This window comes from Helianthus annuus, chromosome 10 (assembly GCF_002127325.2).
Source record: "Helianthus annuus cultivar XRQ/B chromosome 10, HanXRQr2.0-SUNRISE, whole genome shotgun sequence".
Classification (NCBI taxonomy): Eukaryota; Viridiplantae; Streptophyta; class Magnoliopsida; order Asterales; family Asteraceae; genus Helianthus; species Helianthus annuus.
In genome coordinates this window covers 147,057-155,018 of record NC_035442.2, presented here as the reverse complement: position 1 = coordinate 155,018, position 7,962 = coordinate 147,057, and positions in this window count along the sequence as shown.

Sequence of the window (7,962 nt, the reverse complement as noted above, 5' to 3'; positions counted from 1 at the left end):
AATACAAAATTTGTTTCAGGTACAAGCTCGGAAGAGGAAGCAAAAAGCCCATTATGGAAACAATCTAACCAAGAATTTCTTGCCGAGAAGAGAAAGAATGGAGCTTATGTGAAGAAAGAAACAAGAACCTGTTTCCGATGCAATGAAGCTGGTCACATTGCATGGAACTGTCCGAAAGCGACAAACATAAAACAGGGAGTTTCTGGAAAACTGAAAGAACTTGTTGTTGATAAAACCAAACCACCAACTGAAAAATTTAAAGTTTTCTAAAATTCAACATTTGAAGTTGGTGAGTGTTCGAAGAGATTCTACAGGCATAGTGTGAAACTTGACAACCAAAAATGGGTTGTTAAGAAATCTAAGGTAAAATCTGGTGATGAATCTGATTCCACAAAATCAGAGGAGCCACAGTTTGATGAGAGTGATGAAAACTCAGTTCCTTCATTGGATGACGACAACTTTCCACCATTGAGGACTGAGAATTTTAAAAGGAAAGCTGGAAAGTCTGAAATCTCAAATCAGGATTATTCTGAAAAGGATAATTTTGATGTTGAGAGAACATTTAATGGGAAAGTAAAGAAGATTTTTGGAAAAAATGGTTGATGGGAAGGTGAAAGGGGTAAAGGATTTCTACGCTAAAAAGAAAGCAACTTACTCCCCAACAAAATCCGAATTGAAATCACCCAAGGCTGGTCAGGCTTGGGTGGACATTTTCTTTGCTTGAAAAACCTGACTTGCCGGAGATCCCAAGTTTGTAATCGTGGATCAGGAATCGGCATCATTCATGTATTATGAATTTGTATGAAAAAATCTTAAAATTGTTAAAACTTTACAGGTTGAATGACTACGCCGGAGCTTCCAGGTTTGTAAGTGGGAAGCAGGAATCGGCACTTTGATGGGTAAAATGTAGATGACTCATTCCTACAGTTGGTATTGATTAGTTATATCTACAAGTGGTTATTCTTACAAGTGGTTTAGAGGTTGTTTGATTGCAAACAGTGAATCAAGGACATTAAGTTGTACTTGATTTACTCCATTTGATAAAACTGACAAGATGATGAACCATATCCCCGCACTTAAACAAGTGGTAAACTTACAAGTGGTAAAAACAAACTTATTTTCCGGAAAAATCATTTTGATTAAAACAAACTTAAGTGTTTTGAAATCTAAATGAGAAAATGGTTTGTGAAAGGGGGAGTTCTAATTGTTTATGCCGAGTGAATTGAGATTTGATGTGATTCGATGTCGGTTGTCAAATTTCTGTACAGTTTGTTTTAAATTTCATGTTTCTAGTAGGTCAAGAGTTTAGTCAAGTTTTCAGATTTCCTTTGAAATGTGTTTGTATTTTAGGGGGAGTAGGGAAATTTCAGAAAATCCAAAAACATTAGAAAATCTGAAAACTACAAAAACATGATAAAATAAAAAAAAATGAGTTCTGTTGTGAAAAGAGGAAATGATAGTACATCAGTAGGCTGTCACAACATGCTAAAGATTTGAAATGTTAAAATGTGATAAACAATTTTATTCTAGATATGTCAGTAGATTTTTCACAAAATTGTTACACATTTAGTAATTTGTGACGAGATATAAACATAAATTTTTAAACTTGCTTATTCTGTGGGTTAACACAAACTTGGATATATAGGTAACCCCTGAAATCTCGTTTGAAAGGTTCTGTATTCTGATATACTAGGTCTTTATACTCTGTGATATCTGGGGTATTATCCCAGGACTTCTGCTGAATGGAAGTTCTGACTTAGTCCTCGGATAATACTTGTTGCATTTGCTTGAAACATAGCAAAAAGCCCTCAGCTGATTAGACAATAAAATTGATAATCTGTTATTAAATGCTAAAAGATCCTCTAAATGGGACACACTGAAAAGTCGAAGCTGATATCTCTCTGCGCATACGGAAGTATCGATCTGAGATCCCTCGGCCGTCGCATACCCCTTAAATTATATGCAGATATCATTTGTAGTATATTCACTTGTAAGACTGAATATTGGAATCTGGATACGGTAGTATATTCAAGTAGTGGGACACACAGATAAGTTAGTATCTAAGACATTAATATCGTATCTCGGATCAATTTGAACTTTGTGTGAGAATTTCAGTGGACTGATATACTGACAATCTAGGTGAATTGTTTAGATCTGAAAATGAAATTAAGCTTAACGGTGTTAGTGACCTGTCTCAAAAACTGATATGATCCTCTTACACGAACGCACAAAAATATTGTTTGTAAATATTTCTTTACTGCATTACATTTGTCTTTATTTCAAAATCCAAAAGATTTTCAGTGTGTTTTAGCATAAACTTTTGAAAACTCAAAAAGATTTTCGAAAACTGATATTGAAAAGCAGATTTTCAAAATTCCGAGTGCTAAACATGATGAGCAATATTTGAGGGGGAGTGTATGTTTGGAATTAAATGTTTTCATAATCTAACCTTAAAGTGGTTCATCAGATTGGAAAATCATTTTGTTTTTTTGAGAAGTGAGTCTGAGTTAGTACATGTGTTTATATTTGAAATATGTATGTGAGAAAAATTTACTTTGAGGTAGAGCTTGTGCAGGATAAGATGAGAAGTTGTTAGACGGAAAACCAGACAACGATCCTAAAGTTGATGATGCTGATGATCTGAAGAAATGCCAGCATATCGCAAGGGGAGTCTGAAGACCTGCAAGAAAAGACTGATAGTGAAGCCCAGAGACAGATCAAGACTGAAGATGCGAAGACTCGACACTTAAGACTCGTCAACATCTGAGGGGGAGTCTGTTAGTGCATGCATCTGTCGACTTCGTCTTGTATCGAGTCTTAGTCTTAGAATGTTAGAATAGGGCGTATTGTACGAGATTTCACGACATGTCCGTATAAGTGAAACCTTATGAGAGGTTCCGCTTATTCGTACATGTCCGTATAAGTGAAACCTTACAAGAGGTTCCGCTTATTCATACATGTCCGAATAAGTGAAACCTTACAAGAGGTTCCGCTTATTCGTACATGTCCGAATAAGTGAAACCTTACAAGAGGTTCCGCTTATTCGTACATGTCCGAATAAGTGAAACCTTACAAGAGGTTCCGCTTATTCGTACATGTCCGAATAAGTGAAACCTTACAAGAGGTTCCGCTTATTCGTACATGTCCGAATAAGTGAAACCAGAAATGGTTGAAAAGATTGAAGAAATAATAAAAACTGGAAAAACCAATCTTGTTGCTCAAAGAAGTGGCTATGTTTATGTAGTTGATATGTCAAAAGAGAGCCCCAGGACTGTTGCTTGTCTGTTCTCAGCTGCCTCAAACAAACAGACAGAATTATGGCACAGGAGATTGGGGCACACAAATCTCAAGACAATCACTACCATTTCAAAACAGGGGTTAGTAAGAGGTTTACCTCAAAAACTGTTCTCCTGTCCTGAGCATTGTGTTTCCTACCTAAAAGGAAAACAACATAAAAGCTCATATACATCTATTGAAGAGTCCAAAACAACCAAATGCTTGCAAATGATTCGTATGGATTTGTTGGCCCAGTTAAAGTCATGAGTTCGTATGGATTTGTTTGGCCCAGTTAAAGTCATGAGTCTTAAGAAAAAGAGATATTGCTTGGTTATTGTTGATGACTTTTCTAGGTTTACATGGACTTACTTTTTACACTCCAAAGATGAGACTGCAGGCATTCTGCAAGACTTTGTGAAACAGGTTGAAAAGCAGTTTGATCTTCCAGTAAAAATCTTCAGGAGTGACAATGGCACAGAGTTCAGAAATAAGGAGTTAGATGATTTCTGTGTGTCAAAAGGAATTGTAAGGCAGTACAGCATTCCAAGAACACCAGAGCAAAATGGGGTTGTTGAAAGAAAGAACAGGACTTTGATTGAGGCTGCCAAAACTATGCTTGCAGATTCAGGTTTGCCACTAACTTTTTGGGCAGAAGCAATAACACTGCTTGCTATGTCCAAAACAGAGTTTTAATCAACCCCAGGCATCAAAAGACACTGATCTCATACTTTAAAGTGTTTGGCTGCCCATGCTTCATTTTGAACTTAAAAGATTCTATTTCAAAATTTGCAGCCAACGTAGACAGTGGATATCATTTGGGATACTCAACCACTGCTAAGGCCTACAAAGTGTTTAACACAAGGACCAAAGTAGTGGAAGAGACCTTGAATGTGAAGTTCAATGAACTCTCTTCAATGAAAATCCCTGCAAATCCTGCAGAATTGTTTGATCTTGATAAATTCACTTTTGAAAATGCTGCTGTCAAGACTAACAATGCAGGTCCCTCAAAAAAGTCATCATCAGACTATGGATATGAAATCATTATCCCACAACAAAAGTCTGCATCAAATGGAAGACCAGCAGATGTTCAAAACAGCTGTCAAAGTTCAACCATTGCTGCCTCAACAGTTGTTGACCAAAGTAGCCCATTAACCCCAGCTTCCACATCATCAAACACTGTTGACAAAAGTCCTCAAACAGTGGATAAAAGTCAGCATGTGTCCACTTCATTACCTCCTATTCCACCACCTTTTGAGACCACTGCTGGATCATCAAAGTCACCAACAGTGATTAGCTCAGATGAATCACATCTGCAGCCTTCCCCACTTAATGCCATTGTTCCATACCAAGGAGATCTTATCTTCTTGAAATCTCATCCACCTGAACAAATCATTGGCAACATCAATGAAGGGGTGCTCACAAGAAGACAATCCCAAAACATTTGTCTTTTTGTTGGTTTCCTATATCTCCATCAGCCAGTCAAGTACCAAGAGGCACTAAAAGACAACAGTTGGGTAGAAGCCATGCAAGAGGAGCTCCAATAGTTTAGAAGACAACAAGTTTGGGAGCTTGTTCCATTGCCAGAGGGTGTGAGTCCTATTGGCACAAAATGGGTCTTCAAAAATAAAACTGATGAAAGGGGGATTGTTGTCAAGAATAAAGCCAGGCTTGTGCTTCAAGGGTTCAGAGAGGAAGAGGGTATTGACTACGATGAAACATTTGCCCCTGTAACAAGACTTGAAGCTATCAGATTATTCCTGGCCTTAGTTGTCAACCACAACATCAAGGTGTATCAAATGGATATCAAATGTGTATTCCTCTATGGTAAGATTCAAGAAGAGGTTTATGTTTGTCAACCTCCAGGCTTTGAGGATCCATTTATTCGAAATCATGTCTACAAGCTAAATAAAGCTTTGTATAGCTTGAAACAAGCACCAAGAGCCTGGTATGAAACTTTTTCCACTTTCCTACTATCCACTGGTTTCACAAGAGGTAAAATAGATAAAACATTGTTTTTAAAATGGAGATGAAAGGATTTGATGATTGTCCAGATTTATGTGGATGACATCATTTTTGGAAGCACATGTAACAAAATGTGTAAAGAGTTTAGAAAACTCATGACAGCTGAGTTTGAAATGAGTGCAATGGGTGAACTCCAGTGCTTTCTTGGTCTCCAAGTAAGGCAACTGCAAAATGGCACTTTTATTCATCAAGGCAAATATGCCAAAGAACTTTTAAAGAAATTTGAAATGGATAATTGTAAGCCATGCAGTACACCCATTGCAACCAATAAAATAGTCATGTCTGATGAGAAGGATGATTTGGTTGATCAAGCTTTATATAGAAGCATGATTGGGTCTTTATTGTACCTAACTGCATCTAGGCCAGACATCATGTTTGCAACATGTGTTTGTGCAAGATCCCAGTCAGCCCCTAGAAAGTCAAACCTTATTGCTGTAAAAAGGATATTCAGATACCTAAAAAGTGCTCCCACACTTGGTATCTTGTATCCAGCTGATGGTAAAATTGAGCTTTCAGGTTTCTCAGATAGTGACTTTGCTGGATGTGACAAGACAAGGAAGTCCACTTCAGGAGGGTGCCACTTCCTAGGCAGTTGTTTAGTGTCTTGACAAACCAAAAAGCAAGTCGTTGTTTCCACATCCACTGTTGAGACAGAATATATAGCTGCTACAAGCTGTACAGCCCAACTGCTTTGGCTTTAAAATCAGTTGCTGGATTTTGGTATCACTGCCCTAAAGACTCCTCTCATGTTGGACAGTCAGGCAGCAGAAAATATCATCAAAAATCCAGTTTCCCATTCAACCACCAAACACATTGATATCAGACATCACTTTGTGAGGGATTGCTATGAAAAATGTTTGATTTCTCTGCACCTTGTTCTAACTAAAGATCAGCTGGCAGATGTGCTAACCAAAGAATTAGACACATCCACCTTTGAAAGCTTGATCTCTAGGATTGGCATGCTAAACATGGAATAACTGGCAAAATCCTGTTTTTCTATGAATAAAAGCATTAAAATGTTTTCAGAAAATCAAAAATCCAACCTTAAAAATAGCTAAAAATGAATTTTTCATTAAATCCTTAAAAGTCTGTGATAACCAATGTTTTGTTCAAAAGTCTGTTCTACTTAAAAGTCTGTCCACAGCTGAAAGTCCACCCCTGTTCTCTCATTTCCTTGATAAACACTGTTGTCTAAAATCAGTGTTTTATCCACTGTTATGCTATCCACTGATAGTGAAAATCACCCACTGCCTTCATTGTTACCGTTACAACCACTGATCTTATTCCATCAGTGGTTTTCATAAAAACACTTGTCCTTCATTTCATTACGGGTTGGCACGTGGACAGTACATAGCGGTCAGATCTTTTGTAACCGCTGCCACGTCAACATTCAATTTTTCACTTTAAAACCCTGAGTAAAACCCGCAAACAGGGTTTTACTGTCGAAGCGAATTCAGAAAAATTCCTTTCTCAAAGCAGTTTCCATCTCTTTCTCTCAAATCCTTCATCGATTTCCTTCATCAAAATGACAAAATTAAAGTCATATGCGAAATCCACTTCAAAATCATCTTCCAAATAGGCCACTCAAATGGCTACTACTCCCATTGAAATTCCATACAAAGCTCCTCACAACTATCTGGGTCTTCTCACAAAACTCGGTACCATCGACATATACGATTCCATCATTGACATTATGGCATCTTCAAAGTACAAAGCTTTGTTGACAGCAGACGCTCCGATTTACCTGAAAACCCAGATGGAATTTTGGAAAAATGTTACTCTTGAAAAACAAGGTGAAGACATCATAGCCATTAATTCCTCTCTCATGGGTAAAACAGTCCAAATCACACCACAATCCATTTCAGAGGTATTCGAACTGAATGATCAGCAAGGTAAAAACCTTTTTACTAAAAACGAATATCAAACTGATTTTCTTGAAAGGGGTATGCAGAACAAATGAAGAGGGAAACCTTACAAGAAGGTAGCTTTCCTCCTGCAACAAGATTTTTATTCCATACCCTGTTGATATGTGTTTCAAACAAAGCAACTGCTTTTAATGAGATACCATTAAAGATTCAATACCTGGGATATGCTATTTTACAAGATGAAAACTTTAACTATTCCCAGGAAATCTTTAATGATCTAGTTAAAAATGTTGATAAAAAACCATTCTTACTATTTCCAAGATTTCTAAGTTATTATTTTACAAAGAAATTTGGTAAGGATGATGCTCATGTGTACCAACAAGGTGACTCTTTTCAAATAAATAGGCTTCAATCAAAAACATTTACAAGATTTCAACACCTTGCAAAACAAAAGCAGAGGTGCCTGAGCAGAATTTAGCAGCTACCACTGCTCCTCAGGTATCTGCTGCTGAGCCCACTGCTCTAAAATCACCAAAAAATCACCAAAAAGCCAAGACAAAAGAAAGCACAACCCCCCCCCCCCCAAACCTACAAAACAGGTGGAAGATGAGCTCCCAGAGCCACTGCCAGTGACAACACAAAAGTCACAAGAAACCACTGCTACTACTTCCTCACAGCGGTTGGTAGAAAGATCTCAACCCTTGCCTAAAACTCCTCCTGCTTCTTCTCAAAAAGAACAGGTTGTACAAATAGGGACACCACAATATGATGCTCTGGAATCACTTGCTTCCATCATCCA